This window comes from Talpa occidentalis, unplaced genomic scaffold, assembly GCF_014898055.3.
Source record: "Talpa occidentalis isolate TD23 unplaced genomic scaffold, MPIMG_talOcc4v2.1 talOcc4.12, whole genome shotgun sequence".
NCBI lineage: Eukaryota > Metazoa > Chordata > Mammalia > Eulipotyphla > Talpidae > Talpa > Talpa occidentalis.
The window spans coordinates 15,130,383-15,150,610 of record NW_023601212.1 but is presented as its reverse complement, the minus strand read 5'-3'; the positions used below and the strand labels follow the sequence as shown (position 1 = coordinate 15,150,610).

Genomic DNA, 20,228 nt, shown 5'->3' with positions numbered 1-20,228 from the left:
AGTTGCTTCATGGTGTAATTTTCAAATCAGGCAGTGTGAGTCCTACAACACTGATACATTAACAATGACCAATCAGAAAAATAAGAAAACTGTCCTATTTATCATAGCATCAAAAACATTATTCACAATAGCCCCAAAAGTGGGGCACCGCAATCCATCAACTGATGAATGAGTAAATAGAATGTGGTATATACATGCAATTCTGACACATGTTCAAACATGGATAAGCCTTAAAAACATTTTGCTAAGTGAAAGAAGCCAATACAAAAGACAAATACTCTATGATTCCACTCGTTTGAGCTACCTATGATCTTTGTCTTGAATTTATAGAGACAAAGCACAATAGTGGTTGCCAGGGACTGAGTGTAAGGAGTAATAAAGAGTTACTGGTTTAAGGGTCTAAATCTTCAGTTTGGGATAATGAAAATGTTATGGGGATAGAGTATGGTAATGGTTGCATAACATTGTGAATGCACTTAAGCCACTAAATTGGACACCTAAAAATAGTTTAAGTGGTTAATTTTACATTACATTTATTTTACTATGATAAAATTGCTTTGTAGGTTTTGTTTCTTCCTACTTTCGATAACATTAAACAATTGTAGTTTAGGTGAGATCATCTATCAAGAATGGCTAATGCTATTTTTCTGGTGTGTTTTTTTTCCCCTAACAAATATAGTTTAAGAACATGTTAATCTGATTTCCAATCACATAATCAGGTGAATGAACATTGTTAGTGTCATATGCAATAGTCATGTCCCAGGCAACAATAATACCCACATTGAGATCCACAAAAATATCTCTCATGATAAAATTCTGAATGTAGCCATGAAAGTCACTGAACATCTCTGCATCTAGATGCATATCCCTGGAATTTTCCATTTTAAGGATCACCTTGATCTCTGGGCTTCGCAAACAGAAATCCAATGGCCTTTTGAACATTGATGACCCTACGTCTGAAAATGTTGATGGGGAAGTGTCTGAAGTGCTGACCCAGGGTGATGATGACGGCTGTGTCTTTGTCTCCTGCCACCTGGTCGATTTCCCATGGAATATAGTTTTCATCTTTTACTGAGAACAGAGTTTTAGTAATAAATGGATGACCATGCTTTTTCCACTGAATTAAAATATGTCTCTCAGCATCCAGCAGCACATGTCTTTTAACGGTCCCGATCCCATGATGATCAAAGTATTTTAGGGCTGATAGAAAACAAAATAATAAATCTTTAAGCAAAAGGAAAGTGACACAACTTTAAAACACACACAACATTTGTAATATTCTAGTGAAGATCACTTTGAATTATTACATTCCTGCCTATGGAAAGTAGAGAACTTTGTCAGATGCCTTAAAATATTAACAAAATTTTTAACTTTTTAATCACAATTTGGAAAAAGACAAATGTTAGTATGTATGAATGACAAAGTAAAATTTAACTTTTTAATTACAAGCCTAATTCCAAATGTTTGGCCAATGTTTGGGGGGAAAAAAAGCAAAGAATTCTAATTATTTACAAAATTAACATGAAAAGTCAAGTAAATTTTAAAATAAAAACAAAAATACATACTTTTCACCATATTCTGTAAGTAGTAAATCCATTGATGCAGTGTTGAGTCACCCATAATGTAAATAAGTTTTCTTTTCAAGCAGTCATTTATACTTTCTTGTTTCATTTAGCGCTATCTGTTGGCAAAATGCTGTAATCCACTTTCTTTTCATGGTATAACCACTGGGGAAAGGGGTCTTCATTACAGTCTGACATTTCTTTTCTATGGACTTTTTCTCTAGCAATAAAAGTTTCCCAATTAAGCAATTTTTATTAGCATAAATTATTTTTTCCCTTCTTTTCCCTTCTTTTCCCTCCCCTTTCTTTCTCCCTTCCTCTCTTCCAGGAATATTCATTTAACACAATCACATTAAAGGAATGAATTGAAATCCCCCACCAAATAGTTTTCCTTGTGCATTTGCAACATTTCCCTGGCTTCCCCTGTCCCCAAGGTCATTCGACTGTGAGACAGCTAGTCACGTTGCTGTCACAGCAATGTGGCCATGAAACAGCAGGATGTAGTCACCTGAATACTGCACCGATGACACTGACCTTGCTGAACTGTAAATCTCCTTCTCAAACTACTTATCGATGAAAGAAGCTTGGACATGGTTATAAAATGAGTGTGTTATTTGTACTGATTATTTTATTTATACCAATTATATTATCTGGTTAATTAAAAAACAAACCCTTAAATGTTTCATTGTTGTGCCCAGAACTGTACCTAATATTCTCAGTGTGGTCTGATTATGGTTGAAAAAGGGAGGAGCATTATTACTTAATTCTGAACTCCACTATGAAATTAGGCTAAGTTGTATTGACTGACTAATACCAAACTTTCACCCAGGTAATGTCAGGCCACCTTTGTTTTGGTTATTGTCTCTTTTGCTGTGCAGAAGCTCTTTAATTTGATGTAGTCCCAGCTGTTTATCTTTGCCTTCACTATCACTGCTTTGGGTGATGTGTCTGTAAAGATGTCTTTGATGTACATATCACGTAGTGTTTCACCTCTATTTCCTTCTATGTATTTTATGGTTTCAGGTCTTATGTCTAGTTCTTTAATCCATTTTGAGTTGGTTTTTGTGCATGGTGTGAGGTAGTAGTCAAGCTTCATTCTTTTGCATCTAGTGACCCAGTTTTCCCAGCACCATTTATTCAACAAACTTTCTTTGCTCCAGTGCATATTCTTTGCTCCTTTGTCAAAGATTAGTTGACCATAAATATGTGGGTTTATTTCTGGGTTTTCTATTTGGTTCCATTGGTCCATGTGTCTGTTCGGGTTCCAATACCATGCAGTTTTGATGATTATGGCTTTGTAGTATAGTTTGAAATCTGGGAGCATGATGCCGCCATTCCCTTCTTTTTTTTTCAGGAGGGTTTTGGCTATATGGAGTTTTTGGTGGCTCCATATGAATTTCATCAATATTTTTTCTATTTCTTTGAAGAATGACATTGAAATTTTTATTGGAATAGCACTGAATCTGTAGATTTCTTTTGGTAGGATGGCCATTTTGATATTGTTAATTCTTCCGATCCATGAGCAAGGGATGTCTTTCCATTTCTTTGTGTCTACTTCTATTTCTTTTAACAGTGTTTTATAGTTTTCTTTGTAGAGGTCCTTTACTTCTTTTGTTAGGTTTATTCCCAGGTATTTGATTTTCTTTTTGTTTCAAAAATAAAAGGAATGGTTTTCTTGATTTCTTCTTCAGATTTATTGTTTGTGTATAGGAAGGCTACTGGTTTTTGTGTGTTGATTTTGTATCCTGCCACTTTACTAAACAGATTGATTAGTTTAATTAGTTTTTATGTGGCTTTTGGGGTTCTCTGTGTATAGTACCATATCATCTGCAAATAGTGATAGTTTGACTTCTTCCTTGCCTATTTGGATTCCTTGTATGTCTTTCTCTTGTCTTATTGCTCTGGCTAGGACTTCCAAAAGAAATATAGAAACCATATGATAATATCCATAGATGCTGAGAAAGCATTTGACAATGTACAACACCCATTTATGATAAAGGCCCTTGAAATTCTCGGGATACAAGGAACATATCTCAACATCATAAAGGCCATCTATGACAAGCCCGCAGCCAATATCATTCTCAATGGTGAAAAACTGAAAGCAAGGATGGAACAAGACAAGGATGTCCACTCTCACCACTGCTTTTCAACATAATACTGGAAGTCCTAGCCAGAGCAATATTTTTGCCTCTTAAAAATCACAGAGTCTTTGTCATCAATCTACAATGTTGGAATTTGCAGTGTTATATTTAGGGAGTTAAATATTGGATTATATTAGGTTTTCAAATGGCTCACCCTCCCCTAACCCTTAATGCTCCCATCCCCTCCCTCCACCCGCCTCTCACCCCAAAGGCAAGATGGAAATGACAGGGTTGTTAAAAATAGTCAAGTTGCTTCAAGAGTCTAAGAACTTTCTTCAGTATAGAAGTAAGGTATGGGTGATGGTTGCCATTACAGAGAAGGGACTTACATTTTGCATATTATGAGTTTTATCTTTAGGTTTTGATTTATGCCAATGCTCTCTAAAGGGCTTGGCAATCTTTGCTTACAACAGGTCTTCAATATACACTTGTAAAATGCATGAAAAAGGAGCAATGGAAAAATGTGTATAGCCCCTGATGATTACAATAGAAGTCTTTTGCTTTTAAAATTCACTTTAATTCCATTGATGTAGAAGCATCATTTTTATGAGTGAGATTGCTTTGTATTGATCATTGAAGTTGATGTGATAAAACTGAAAAAAAAAAAAAAAAAAAACACAGAAATTGCTAGCTCATAGAACTGTAGCTGACATGGTTTGGATGAAGGAGAAATTAAGAAGCCAAAAAAGAAATGTGGTAACTTTGTAGCTTATATATCTTTTCTTATAAATTATTTTATTTTATATAATTCTTACATCGTTTTTCATTTTTGTATAATGTATGCATTTTCATTTTGGTTATATTCCCCATACAATTCCCACCCCCTTTTTCTGACCCTAATCCCTTTTCTCCCCCCAACCCCCACTGTAGTGTGTCTCTGGTCTATAGTTGCTTGTTGATTTTGATTTTTACTTTATTGCAATTAGTCTTTTTCCTGGTCCCTTATTTAGGTTTTTAACAAAGTACCATTAATCAATTATTAGCCTTTAAGGAATGAATTTCAAGTTTAAGTGCAAATAACCTTATACATTTTGAGATGGGCAGCTGAAATTAATATATCTGACTCAGAAAAATTGGTTTAAATGGATAGGCAAATAATTTTCAAGAATAAAATCCAAGATTAGTGATACTGCCTCATCCTAGGAAATGAGACACTGAAATGATTAATATTGAACAAATGTCTCTTAAAGTGAGAATGTCCGTTAAGTGGGTACATTTGTGAACACAAGAGGCAACAAAAAAGTAGACTTACTGTTAGCTGATAAAACCTTGATGGAGGTAAACTTCTTAAACATCTCAACCCAATATTGGACCTTCAAAAAATGAGACAATAAATTGTTCTGATATCTGCTCAGATATTAGAGAATGAATCATTGACTTCAAGGATTCAACCACCCTTAAGTCTTTGAAAACATTTTTCACCCTTTATTTTGATATATTTAAGATATTCTGGAGAAGTACAATGGAACTTGGAATTTAGCAGAGGCTATAACATGTATTTGTGATTTAATATTGTAATAAGTGTAATGAGTGGTCAAGTGCAGCATGCGATGAAAGAATATGGGACTGGCACTTTATTCAGACTTGGAGGAAATGACATCTAAACCAAGGCTTGTGAAATGCTGGAGTTGAGTGAAAGCATGGTCCATTTGTGAAACAAAAGGACTGGCAGAGGGCAAGGCAACATAAAAGAAGAGCAAACAGACTACAGAGCTAGGTCACTATTTGAAAACATAGTCAATAGTTTGCATTTAATCCTAAAAGCGATGGGATCATATTTAGGGTTTTAAGCAAGGAAAAATAAAAGTCATCTGCATTTTGGAAACATTAGTTGGGGTGCAGTATTGCGTTTTGATTGAAGGAAACAAGACCAGGGGCAAGAAGTCAGCTCTTGAGATTGCCACAATAACCTAAGGGAGGGGAGATAAAAGTTTTAGCAAGGGCAAAGGCAACAGTAAGAGAGTGAAAGGGCCGTGTACAGGAGATATTTGGGGTACAATTCATAGGATATGTCTTCATTCCTAGGATTCATTTTACGTGAAAACTGAAGTTGAACAAAGATACTGTTCATTGCCCCCCTTTTAACATTTTTGGCATGGCATCTGTTACTATTTTGTAGATACAGCATTCCATGAAATACATTACAGGAAATACTGGACTGTGGAAAAATTTACTGAACCTAGAATTACTACAAATCATATAGAACTTCAGGCATGAGTAAAGGACTCCATTGGTTGTAATCCTTTTAGCCAATAGTTCATGAGGAATAAAACCACAGTTGCACAAGTGGCCTATAAATGCAATGAACTTACTTTGAGCAATGGATAAAATTATATATAATCTAGTCAGTCTTCATGCCATGATAAAAGGATCTTGAACAGGAAAAGCTGATTTAGCAGTTTGGTCTGAAACTAAGCCAACGCTCTATAATTTTGAATATCTGTTTACCTGTGGAAAAGGCTCTGTTCTTCCTCTCTAATATAGGAAATGTTTCTATTTCTGGTGTTCATGTGGGCCAGGGCCTCATATGGCACATGCAGAGGCCTCACCCAGTAGAAGGTCTCTTGGTCCCAGGCATCCAGGTACTGACACAGCTCGGTGCTTGAGTTGAGGGTCAGGGCACATTCAGAGTAGACCTGGGAGGTGCCATTCTCAAACTGGCCCACAAAGACCACCCTGTCGTAGCCTTGGTTCCTCACCCTTCAGAGAGCCGACACCCTTTCGCTGGGGTGGACAAACAGGAGAGACAGGGAGACCCGGCCCTCCCAGAACAGGGAGAAGCTGACCAGGTAGGTGCCGTTGTTGAAGTCCATCACCTTTCCCGAGGCGCCGGCCTTGAGGGCGGGAGAGGACATGCGGGCCCTCAGGAAGTCCCCACCATAGTCTTTCCTGCGCCCCAGGTGGTCCCTCGCCTCCAGCAGGATGTCCAGGCGATCGTCCCTGCAGTACGAGTCTCGGGGGTTGAGGATGGTGACTGTGCTGTGTGCGGCGCTGGTGGTGGCGTTCAGGTGGGTGAAGGGTCTGGGCGGGATCAGCCGGTCTAGTTTTTCCACCATCCCCTTTATTCTCAGCTCCGTCTCTGTTGGTGAGACTGCTGGACCCAGGGGTGCTTCACTGTATAAGGATTTTCTGAAAATGTTCTACTGGTTCAGTGTGAAAGGACTTTTGAAACCAAAGAAGTACTGAAGTATTGAGGAGAAAGACATATGTCAGCTATTAATAGGGTTTGCTTTTCAATAGAAATCATTATGGATTATACACATTTCAGTTGAAATAACTGTATGAGAAATGGATTCTAACTGGTTTTCAGTTTGGGGATCATGGAAATTAATTTCCATGAAATATCTATAGATTATTTCATTTGGAAGATAATGGCTTAAAAATGTAACAATATTATTTCATGATTGCATGTTATTGCTTCCCTTTGCTGTCTTATTTTTCTTTATAGAAATCCCTTTTGTATATTACATTTTTCCCCAAGCAGCCTTTAATGTTTCTTTATTGTTGACTTTTGATTATGTAAAAAATGATGTGTCTTGGTGAGGGTCTGTCTGCATTTAGAAATGTAGGGGTTCTTTCTGATTCCTGGACTTCCAAGTTCAGTTCTTTCTTTAGGTTGGGACATTCTCAACAATCATTTATTTCAATAGGGTTTCTGTCCTTGTCTCTCTTCACCTTCTGGAATACCTGTTATCCTTAATGGAATATGGTATTATATAGAGTTTCTTCATTTTCCCTAAATTTTATTTTTCTCTTTTCTTCCATTCGGTTCACTTGTGCATTTGTATATTGTTCCTGAGATTTTCTCCTCAGGTAGTTTAAGTCTTTAATATACTTTCCAGATTTGTTTCCATTTCACTCAGTATCTCTTATTTTTTATAATTTATTTATATATGATTTATATATAATTTATTTTATATAATTTATATATAATTTATTTTTATATAATTTATATATCACTGTTCACTTTTGTACAATATTTGCTTTCTCCTCTCAGGTGTAGTCCCCATGAAATTCCACCCACAAATTCACCGTGCACAATCACCATAGTCCCCTGTGGGGTTTTTTGGTTTGTTTTTTGTTTTTTATATCTTTAGCCTCTTTAATGAAAACTCCTTTTGTTCCTGGTTATCTTCTCTAAGATCCTATACTTGCCTTTTTGCATTTACCTGTCCTTCCAGAATTTCATTGAGTTTTCTTAAAATTGTTATTCCAATTAATTTAACTTTACCTCTTTACCCCCACAATTCTGCCTCATATCCATTGATGTTTCTCTATCCTCATTGTTGGTACCTCATTTCATAGCACCATTACCTCTCACTAGATCACTGAAGTCTTTCTTTAATTACTTGATAGTTATTAGCACCTTCTCTGACCTAACACTATTTTGAGCACTTGCAATATGCCAATAAGTAAATGCAGATTAAGAAAAAAAACTTTTATATATAAGGGGGAAGGAATAAAATAATTTCTGTTAAAGAAAAAAAATCCCCTTGCTTTTATGGAGGTGACCTTAAAGCAGACCAAGACAGACAATACTCAATGAACAGAATCAGCAAGTAAATTATATAGTATTGTAGGAAAAGAAAAACAGTAAGGAGGTAGGGGGAGGGCTGTCTCTAGTGTTAAGTATGGAAAATGTCATTTGAGCAAGAACTTGAGTCACGAGAGTTAGCTCTGTGAAAACCTGGAAGAGCAGGAAGAGGAAATAGCCAGTGCACCAATGTCTTGGGTCAACTTAAGTGTGTTTCCTTGTCCTGACATAAGATGAACCTGACCAAGATGGGCCAAGGAGTTTGAATCCTACCCAACTGCATGAGGAGCCACCAGAGGTGGACAGAGTAGCAAATCTAGATTTTCATTTTGGAAATATCAGCTCAGATTCTTGAATGCAGAGATGACATCCTGTATTTCTGTTGTAATACTTAGCTCAGCAGCTGACAAACAATGTATAATCAACAAACATTTATTGAATGAATGATTACAGCAAGTTGAGAGTGGAGGGAGGAAGTTAATTAGAAGACTATTTCAATATCTGAGATGAAATAATGCCAAAGGGATAGAGTAAAAAGGATAGATTTCAGAGACTTTTAGGAAATAGAATTCCCGAGGCAGTGCCTGGTTGCTTGTGGAGAGCTCTGGCTTGTTTGGCTAATGGATTATGGAAATAATTATCAAGATAGAAGAAATAGCATTTGATTTTGTTGGTTTTGGTTTCGCCAGAGAGGCTAGTGAGAATGTACATTTTGTGTGGTGTGTGTGTGTGTTGTGGACACTAGTGTATGGCTGAGGTGGAGATACCTGTTAAGTAGCACATATTCAAGATAGGATATAGAAGAAGTTTCAGCTCTGGGAGCACGTAGGCCGAGATTCTCACACTTTAGCATGCATAAGAATCCTCTGGGGAGCTTGTTGATACTTCATAATTGCATATTCTTCAGCTTAAGCCCAGAGATTTCTTTACCGTAGCTCTGAAGTAGGGCCCAGAAATCTGCATTTCACTCACACATGCATGAATATGCCTGTTCTAGTACAGAGACTGTACCTCACATTAAGAAACAATGATGTTGGTAGTGGGTGACCTCAGGGCATATGAATTAAAGGGAACAAGCCTGAAAGGGTCCAAGGAAGAATTATGGAGAACATATATTTGTAAAGAGAACTCAGGAAGAGAAATCTTCTGAATCATGGTGTAGGAATTGTTATTTCCCAGTCCATGGCATCGTCTGAATGCTCTAGGCTTGAAGTGCTTCTTGGGTGGAGCTGGGAACTTAGACAGAAGTGAGAGAGGAGCTTTTAAAAGAAGTTGAGCTCAAATTCTGAAGGGACTTGAATGACTGAGCTGAAAGTTTGATCTCATTAATGTTGTCATCTTGAAAGCCATTGGCAAAAGTTTTTGATCAGGACACAATGAGGATGGAAGCACAATTTTTGAAAGATTAGTTTTGTACTAAGTAGTTGGGAGGAGGAAAAAGTGGAAGCAAGATTGCCCAAAGAGGGGAAATAAATAAAACGCAAATTGAGCTATGCAAAGAACAAGAAAACCCCTGAGAAGAAGGCAGAAGACAGCAACACAGATTTAACTGGATTGGAGTCTCAAAGGCCAGGGTTGGAGAGGATTTTTCAATGGATGTTTAGCAGTGTCAAACACTAAAGAGATGGCCACAAGTAACCTGCCACTATAAAAACAATAATAACAAGGATCTGATCAACATGGCGGCAGGGAAACACTGCGAGTAAGTCCTCCCATTAAAAAAAAAAAAAATAGGGAGGAAAAGCAGCAGGTCCCTGCAAAAACCAGGACATGGAAGATAAATGGTTGACTCTGGTAAACTGCCCGAAGAGCAAAGTTGCCATAAAAGAGGACGAAAAGAGAGGAAAGCTCAGAACCCTGCTACCCTCCCTCACCCACAAAGCTGGCATGCTCCGACCAACAAAAGGAAAAATAAAAACAATGAGAACAAACTATAGATCAAGCAGGACTGTGAGTAGAAAGGAACTACTGCAGGCACCACACCCCACAAATGGGAACTGAAGAATCGTGTGGGAATCGCTGTGGAGGTGAGCAAACAACTCCAGTGCCATTAGAAGAAAACAAGGACTCCAGTGGAGACCTACAAATAGCCCAAGGCCATCTGGTAAGCTTGTGCAGAAAAGCGAGCACTCTCAAAAAGCATACACGGATCGTGGCTGCCCAGGTCCCTGCACCCACGACCTGGGTCCAGGGGGAGACACGTGGGAACCGTCACTGAGGTGAATGTCCCTCACTGAGTAATCAAAAACCAGGCTGGGCTTGGGAGCGGGGTTCAAAAGGCGCCATTTCTGCAGACACTGAACTGAGCTACTGCCTGCATCCCAGATCTGAGGGCTTCAGAACTGAGACCCAGGGCATGAAATCCGGGGCATGGGATCCCCACGACACACAGCACAGGGCAGACACAGCACCCCCACACCACTGAGCCATTTCACGCCACCCCCACTCAGTTCCCCCAGAGACCCACAGGGGAAAAAGCACAGTTCTGGAAGGATACTAGGAAAGATCTCTGATGCCAACTAGTGATCAGAACAAAATGACCAACTTCCTGATAGGTGGAAGCCAGGCTTTCCAGGCTCTGAGTGGGGGTGGGCCACACAAACAGGGGTAAGAAGGGAAACAAGGTGTGGAGCAAGACCCCACTCTGGAACTGAGAGTTAGGCACAAAATTCAGGGCGTGGGATGCCATAACAGTGGGCACTGCACAGGGTGATAGCCATTGTTTTGGATCTGAGACCCTGAGATGGAGAACTAAAGTGCAGAATTCAGGGCACAGGATCCACACTGCCGAGGGCACAGCACCAGGTGAACGTGGGGCAGACACAGCACCCAGCATGAGCAATAGCCCCTGTGTTGAGGTGCTCCTCCCCCTCTCCATTTCTCAGAGAACTACAGGGGGAAAGCACAGGTCAGCAAGGACAGGTCTCTAGCACCACCTAGTGACAAGAGCAAAATCACCAACTAACTGATTCCCTGCTGAAACTGAGTAAATACGGAGGGAGGGAACTGTAAGAGACAGTGCCTTTGTCTCCTCTCTTTGGAGGAGACAAAGAGCTCTTGGAAAAGCATTGAAAACAGGACTGAGGAAATGGAAGAACTGATCAGTGCTGTTGAAGATACAGAAATAGTAGGAACCAAAAGAGAAAAAGAGAGAGAAGTACAAAGGAAGAAAAATGAGAATACCCTTAGACAATTACCAGACTCCATGAAGAGTGGTAATGTAAGAGTTATAGGCATTCCAGAAGGTCAGGAGAGAGAGAAAGGTTCTGAGAAATTATTCAAGGAGATAATTGAAGAAAACTTCCCAAGTATGAAAAGGAGATGAACATAGACATGCAAGAGGAAGACGAACACCCAATTACCACAATGGAAAGAAAACTACAGCAAGACACATAATAGTAAAGCTTGCAAGAGTCCAAGACGAGAAAAAAATGAAATTGGCAAGGGGGAAGTAACAGATAACCCATAAGGGAAAATCAATCAGGTTAACCTCAGACTTCTCCAAAGAAACACAACAGGCAAGAAGAGAATGTAGTAACCAATTCAACAAACTTCAAGACAGCAAGTGCCAACCAAAATATTTTGCCCTGCAAAGCTCTCCTTCCTCTATGAAGAAAAAATATGGACCTTCTCAGAAAAACAGAAACTCCCGAAATTCATTGCAACTACACCCCCACTCCAAAAAATTCTACAAGAAGTCCTAACGCCAAAACCAACAGAGGAGTGATCAAGAAGAACAGAATAAAGTGAGGAATAAAATCACAAAAAAGACAAAAAATGGCAAATATAGATGCCAACATATCATTATTAGAAGACACAGAGTAGCACGCTGGATTAAAAAACAAAATCCATCCTTCTGCTTTTAACCACAAAAGATAAACACAGACTGAAAGTAAAAGGTTGGAAAACAATCCTATAAGCAAATGGACCAAAAAACAAAGCAGGAACAGCTATACTTATATCAGACGAAACAGAATTTAAATTATCAAAAGTAAAAAGAGACATAGATGGACACTACATTATGATCAAAGGGACAATACCTCAGGAAGATATAATGCTCATCAACATATACTCACCAAATGAAGGAGCACCAAAATATATTAGACAGTTATTATCAGCTCTGAAAACAGACATTAAAGAAAATACATATATAGTGGGAGACTTCAAAACTATACTCTCACCAATGGACCGATCAGTGAGACAAAAAAAATAAAAGCACTAGAGCCCTAAATAAAGACATGGAACTCATGGGTTTAACAGACATCTATAGGACACTGCACCCAAAAAAATCCTAGTACACATTTTCCTCACACACACATGGATTATTCTCCAGAATTGATCACATACTGGGCCACAAGACAAACATAGACAGATAATCATTCCAACTACCTTCTCTGATCATAAAGGCATCAAGCTAGAAATAATCATGAAAAGAAAACAAAGAACCCTCCCACTCCGTGGAGATTGAAATCCACACTACTGGAAGACCACTGGACTAATGAGATCAAAGAAGAAATTAAAAAATACTTTGAGTTAAACAACAAGGAGGACACCACTTTCCAGAATGTATGGTATGGAGCAAAAGCAGTAATAAGAGGAAAATATATAGAGATACAGGTTCACATCAACAAACAAGAAAGAACTCAAAGAAACAACCTAATCTCACATCTCAAAGAGCTAGAAAAAGAACAACAACAAAAAAAAAATGCTAAAGCCAGCAGAAGAAGGGAAATAATAAAAATCAAAGCAGAAATAACTGAAATAGAAATTTAAAAAAAATCCAAAAGGTCTATGAAACCAAAAGTTGGTTCTTTGAAAAAATAAACAAAATAGACAAACCTCTAGCCAGGCTCACAAAGAAAAAAATGGGAGAAAACACATAAATAGGATTATAAATGAAAGAGGAGAAATCACAACAGACTCAGCAGAAATCAAAAGAATAATAAGAGATTACTGTGAACACTTATATGCAAACAAATTCAACAATCTAAAAGAGAAGGACAAATTCCAAAGCTGGACAAAAAGAAATAGAACAACTAAACAGACCAATTACAAGCAGTGAAATTGAGGTAGTTATCAAAGCATTCCCCAAAAACAAAAGCCCAGGTCCAGATGGCTTCACAAATGAATTCTACCAAATGTTCAGCAGTGAATTAGTGCCTATCCTACACAAACTCTTTCAAAAAATTGAAAAAGAAGGAATACTACCAAATACGTTCTACGAAGCCAACATTACACTAATACCAAAACCCAACAACGACAGCACAGAAAAAGAAAACTACAGGCCAATCTCCCTAATGAACACTGATACAAAAATCCTCAATAAAATCCTTGCCCACAGAATCCAACAAAGCATCAAAGGGATAATACACCACAGTCAAGTGGGATTCATACCAGGGGCACAAGGATGGTTCAACATACGAAAATCGATCAGTGTAATCCAACACATCAGCAAAAAGACAAATAAAAGCCATACGATCATATAAACAGATGCTGAGAAAGCATTAGACAAAGTCCAACATCCATTTAATGATAAAGGCCCTTGAAATTCTCGGGAGAGAAGGAATACCTTAACATAATAAAAGCCATATAGGACAAAACCCACCGCCAATACTATTCTTAATGGTGAAAAGCTGAAGGTCTTTCCTTTAAGATCAGGAAGAAGACAAGGATGTCCTCTCTCACCACTGCTCTTCAGTATAATACTGGAGGTCCTAGCCAGGGCAATAAGAAAAGAGAAAGACATACAAGGAATCCAGATAGGGAAAGAGGTAAAACTATCACTATTTGCAGACGATATGACAATATACATAGAGAACTCTAAAAACTCCACAGAAAAACTACTCAAAATTATCAACCAGTTCAGTAAAGTAGCAGGATACAAAATCAACACACAAAATCAGTAGCCTTCCTATACAAAATCAATCAGTCTGAAGAAGAAGAAATCAAGAAAACCATTCCTTTTATAACCGAACAAAAAAAAAATCAAATACTTGGGAATAATCCTAACAAAAGAGGTGAAAGACCTATATAAAGAAAATTATAAAACACTGTTAAAAGAAATGGAAGACACAAAGAAATGGAAAGACATCCCCTGCTCGTGGATTGGAAGAATTAACATTATTAAAATGTCCATCCTACCAAAAGCAATATACAGATTCAATGCTATTCCAATAAAAATCTCAGTGACCTTTTTCAAAGATATAGAACAAATACTGATGAAATTCATATGGAACCACAAAAAAAAAAAATGAATAGCTAAAGCTCTATTGATGAAAAGAAAGGAGAAAGGAGGTATCACACTTCCAAACTTCAAGCTATACTACAAAGCCATAGCAATTAAAGCAGTTTGGCCTTGGAACAAAAACAGACACAGAGACCAATGAAACCGAGAGTCCAGAAATAAAACCACACTTATATGGACTACTAATCTTTGACAAAGGAGCAAAGACTATGCAATGGAACATGGATAGTTTGTTCAATAAATGGTGCTGGGAAAATTGGACCACCACATGCAAAAAAAATGAAACTGGACCACTACCTTTCACTGTTCACAAAAATCAACTCAAAATGGATAAAAGAACTGGATGTAAGACCTGAAACCATAAAATATATAGAGTAAAACATAGGTAAAACACTATGAGACATACATTGCGATAACATCTTAAAGACTCATCACCCAAAGCAAAGAAAGTCAAGGAAAACATAAACAGCTGGTGTTATATCAAACTTGAAAATCTTCTGCACAGCACAAGAAACATTAAAACAGAGAGACACCCCACTGATTGGGAAAAAATCTTTGCACTCCAGTCAACTGATAAGGGACTGATCACAAAGATATACAAAGAACTCGCAGGACTCAACAAAAACAAAATAAACAATCCAGTCAAGAAATGGCCAGAGGAACTTAAAAGACATTTCTACAAGAGGGAATGCAAATGGCCAACAGGCATATGGAAAAATGTTCAACATCCCTTATAAACAGGGAAACGCAAATCAAAACCACATTGAGATACCACCTTACACCAGTAAGAATGACACATATCAAAAAACCAAGCAACAACACATGTTGGCGAGGATGTGGTGAAAAAGTAACTCTCTTATGTCGCTGGTGGGAGTGCAAACTGGTCCAGGCAATATGGAAAGCTGTCTGGAGATTCCTCAACCTACTAAAAATGGAGCTACCATACAACCCGGCAATTCCACTACTAGGGATCTACCCAAAGGACACAAAAACATTGATTCAAGAGAGCACCTGTACACCTATGTTTATTGCAGCACTATTTAAATAGGTAAAACCTGGAAACAACCCAAATGCCCAAAAATAGATGACTGGATCAGGAAGATATGGCATATATATACATAATGGAATATTATTCAGCAATCAAAAAAGATAAACTCATGCCTTTCGCAGCAACGTGGATGGAACTAGAAGGAATTATGCTCAATGAAATAAGCCAGAAGGAAAAAGAAAAATATCGGATGGTTTCACTTATAGCAGGAATATAGGGAAACCCAATAAGACATCAGTGTAAAAAAATAATAACAGCATAACACCTAACAAAGCAAAAATGGACAATTATTAATCAGAGACATACTGTGGGGGTGGCAGGAGGAGGGAGAAGGATCAGACGGCGGGAGGGAGGGAGAAGCACAGGGAACTGAGGTGATGGTGCACGCGTGCAATGGTGAAGGAAACTCTATGGAGACTACACCTCAGGGTGTGGGGGAAGCAAATATTGTTTAAAAATGAACAATGATGTAAAATTTTTTTTTTAATTTAAAAAAAGATGAAAAAAAAAAGTCAAGCCAGAAGGAAAAAAAAAAGGAAAAAATTAAAGGTTATGTTTTGATTGTCAACATTGTAATACTGAACTAAACCGGTGCCTTCATAGAGATTGAATGTTGTTGTGCCTGCTGTTTTCTGATATTTATGGCTAAGCTTTCCAGAAATCTAAATTCAAGTAAAAATTTGGTAGTCTGTCATCTGGTTGATAGAAGGAAATTTTGTGGAGCCTCAGGAGAGCTCCTGAGACACTCCACAAAATTTCTCCCTTTCCTCCTGGGAAAGGCATTAGATGAATTGGTCCTATGTGGCTTACCTACTAAAGTAAAACTAGAAGGGAAGCCTTGTCACTTGGGAAAAGGGTAACACTTGACATGTACAGAAATGTTCACATTGGTTTTCTAAAATGTGTATACAACCTCTCGGTACCCGATATGCATGTAAATTGTCAGTGGTGATTGTTGCTTGTAATATTGTATACTTCAGTGGTTTGATATCTACAGAAATTGATTCAGGGAGAAAATCGGGAGACAAGGCCTCAACAGACTCCTATTGATGGAACTGTTGAGAGTAACAATTTCCGACAAAGAACTGAACAGACCTGGAAATGCACCTGATTTTTACTAAGTTTTCTTTGACATCATACTAGTAATTTTTTTTTGCATTTTGTTCTGAATCCACAGTTTTCTTGTTTTGAGTGACTAGGATCTGCAGCAATGTTGCATTTTTTTTTCCAGCAAAGCTAACTTGTGTTCACATTTTCTCTCCCCTTGATACAAACACAGCATGAAAATAGTGGTAGTAATTTTTTTACTACTTATCTATCTCAGAGTCTATTTTAGCATAACTTTCCTAGGGGAGTTTGCCTGATTAAACTAAAAAAAAAAAAATGGACATGATTGTCATTGTGTGGCTTTGAATGGAGTTCTTCCAGGAAGATGAAAGAGTTGAACCAAGAAGAGGAGAACCCGCTGCTTTGCCCTTAGGCTCCGGAGACCCCCAAAGAAGGTGAGGAAGCTGCCTCCATGGGCAGGACTGGAGGACCTGGAAAAGGAAAAATCCCTGGTACCCTCAGAAGAGGATAGCCCAGGTGGAGTCTGATGGGACCAACTTTATTCTTGAAGCCTAAATGGACCGGATATCAAGAGTTCGCTCTGATTCTTTATGGAGTATTCCAACAAAGCCAGCTAAAATTTCTGTTTAGTTATTCTGCCCTATCATTTTATGCAAAAAGAGGTAATATGGTTTAAAGTAGATTTGGTTTGCAAACTTTTGCTACGCTGTTGAAACAATTTGGGATCAAGGTTGAAAGAAGCTGTTTTGCATAAAGTTGAATCAATTTTAATATTTTTCCTGTGATCTGATATCTTTGCTGTTTTGTTTTGGCTAATGCCTCCAGATTTGTTTTTTGGTTGTTTTTTTTTTTTGGGGGGGGGATTAGACTGATAAACTATTTTTTGAGGAATGGAGGACTTTTGCTTTTCACAATGGACAGTACCTGGAGAGACTGGTTTGCTTTCCAATGGGAACCCTGAGAAAAACTTTCATCTGAGACTGAACCCCAGCATCTATCCATTTGATCTTCAACACCATGGAAATGGTGGCAAAAAGTGAAAGGGGGGTGATTGTTTGGAGGAAGAGGATGTACTGAACTAATTCCATACAGGCTTTGTGGATGCCACCCCCACTCCATCAAAACACTGGGAACTACAAATCCCAGGATCCCCAAAGGGAAGTTGCGAGGACCTAAGGGCAGAGTTAAGCAGCCATTTTCTGTTTGCAAATAAAAACCAGTCATGTTAGTGAGGTTGGACACACTTGGCTCATGCTCTTGTCCAGGCAGGTTTGGTCTCTGCTGGTCATTTGGGATTCCAGGTCCGCGGAACGGGTAGGACACATTTAAGAATTTATCTCCCTCTTTTCTCCCTGAGTTGTACATTTCCTCATTCCCCTTTACTTGTAAATAAACCTTTTGTTAACCTTAAAATAAAAAACAATAATAGCACATATATTGTCAAAGCGATGAATGCAGAATAAAGAAAACTTTCACCCTCTCCTATTGCTAAAAGGACAGGTTTTAATTCTTGTTTTGATAAACGTGAGCATTCAAGTCACTGCACCTTCTCAAATCCTGAAAAAGGAAACAATTCCTTTTGTATGGCCTTTTGAAGCCAAGTAAGTCACCCTCCAAATTAATGTAACTATCACCATCAGCAGTAATTGATTGGCGGTGGCATTTGGAAACAGACTGAATGTCCTATAGGAGAGGACAGGAGAAAGAATCATACATTTAAGCAGATCCACAAGACATGTGCGCTGGGCTTCCTCCTAATTTCTAGAACAGGGTTAATGTTCTCTACAGCCGTTCACTCCTGGTTTTTTAGAAAGTTCTATTTCATGTTCTCATAAAAATCAGAAACAAAAATCCTTCCCAAAGCAGGGAATTGAACTGGTAGGATTCCTGCCTCCCAACTTTTGGGTTCATTGTTTAGTTTGGAGTCACTTCAGGTGCGTGACCATTTTCACCATTTTCCCTCAAAGGACGCTGAGGTCGTAACAAGGTTTTAGCAACTGTTTCTCCTAAGAAGCCCCTTCCCCTCCACGGATGTCTTCCAGTGTCTTCTCCAAATCTTTGTCAGATACACATACACAAGTGCATTATCTGGTCCCATCTCTCCCTTTTATCTGCCTCCAGAGACTTCATTTTCAATCTCTCCTTGATTTTAGGCAGATTGTTTCCTCCTCAGGTATTTATGCTAGGTGAAAAACATCGTCAGACAAGACAAAGCTATATTCTTTAGAAAAGGTCATTGTTGCGCAGTTGGAATTTCCTTTCAGATTGTTAAACTCAGAATCCCAAAAGCAAGTGACAAAGAGCTAAATTACAGAAACGTTTCTCAAACTTTTTTTTTTTGGGGGGGGGGCGCTCAGAATCCACATTAAGAAAATCATATCAAATCCCAGTTCAGGGCACACCCATACCCACAACACAGGTCTCCTAAAACAACACTTACCGTAGTGCACGTTTTACACTGTGTAATTTTCTAATTATTCTAGTTTATCCCTTATCGTTCTATTCTTTTTAATTTTATATAATTTTTACATCATTTTTCATTTTTGTACAATGCATGCATTTTCATCTTGGTTATCATCCCTTTAAAATTCCCACCCCCGTTGTTTTGAATCTTAAAGTATTTTCTATGTCCTCCCATCTCTGCATTAAGCCTGCAAGTAAGAGTTGGAATATGCCGCACCTGTGGATGAGTATCTTCTCCAGCATAGTCTCACATTCTCTCCCAGGAGTGTCTTTGGTTAAGCAGTCTGCATTTATTTCAGGGTGGCAGCCTATACGCTTCATTGATTACAAGCTGAAATGCTATTTGTGGTCACCGTGTACCAACTGGAATCACAGGCTCCCTGTGATGACTTGTTTCTGCTCACTCCACAGAGTGCGAGGAAACACAACAGGAGGGAGGGCAAGATGGGTCCTTGTGGCCCTTCTCCATCCCAGGGGCTGTGGGGGATGGGAACACACTCTCTTTCTACACAAAACATTAAGAACCCATGGCTGGTATTTCCATCCATTTGGGAGGAGACTTTCACAAATGGTTCCCAATCTCTTCTGCTTCTTTCTGTACAAGACAGCTTGGCTTGGTCTAGTGCTGTCTGGACAGTCAATGAGCAGCTCTAATTCTGGGATCCAGTATTAGAAAGAGTACTAACCTGCAGATCTAAGCCACTCTCCAATTTCAACTTTCTTACAGGTAACTGAGTTTGAGGGTGAGGGATGAGGGGTGGGCTCTCGATTTGTTTACTCTTTTTTAACTTCTCCACTCAATCAGAACTCAGCCCGAAAGAGAAGTGATTTACTAGGACTTCTTTAATGAAACCCCATGAATTTTCTCTGTGCTACGTGCCATCAGTTGCCTTTGAACTTCATTCATATTCTCCTGTAACTTGGAAACGTGGAATGCAAGAATAGCATGTTCTCCACCATAGAGGTGGAGAAAGGGAGACTCAGAAAAGTAAAACAATTTGTTTGCATTTGTAAAAACCTGTCCCTGGGTCTGTGTCTAAACCGAGGGGAGAGAAGGACAAAGTATGACCCACGACAAAATGTGACCCAGGGTCCATTTTGGTTAATAAAGGTTTACTTGGATGATAATCACACTCATTCACTTATATTTTGCCTGTGACTGCTTTTC

The 20,228-nt window shown here is 38.5% G+C and overlaps 1 pseudogene; it reads right to left on the bottom strand.

Moving 5' to 3' along the window:
• Nucleotides 1-666: 666 nt before the first annotated feature.
• On the bottom strand, nt 667-19,303 carry LOC119239878 (NXPE family member 2-like; annotated as a pseudogene).
• Nucleotides 19,304-20,228: the final 925 nt, after the last annotated feature.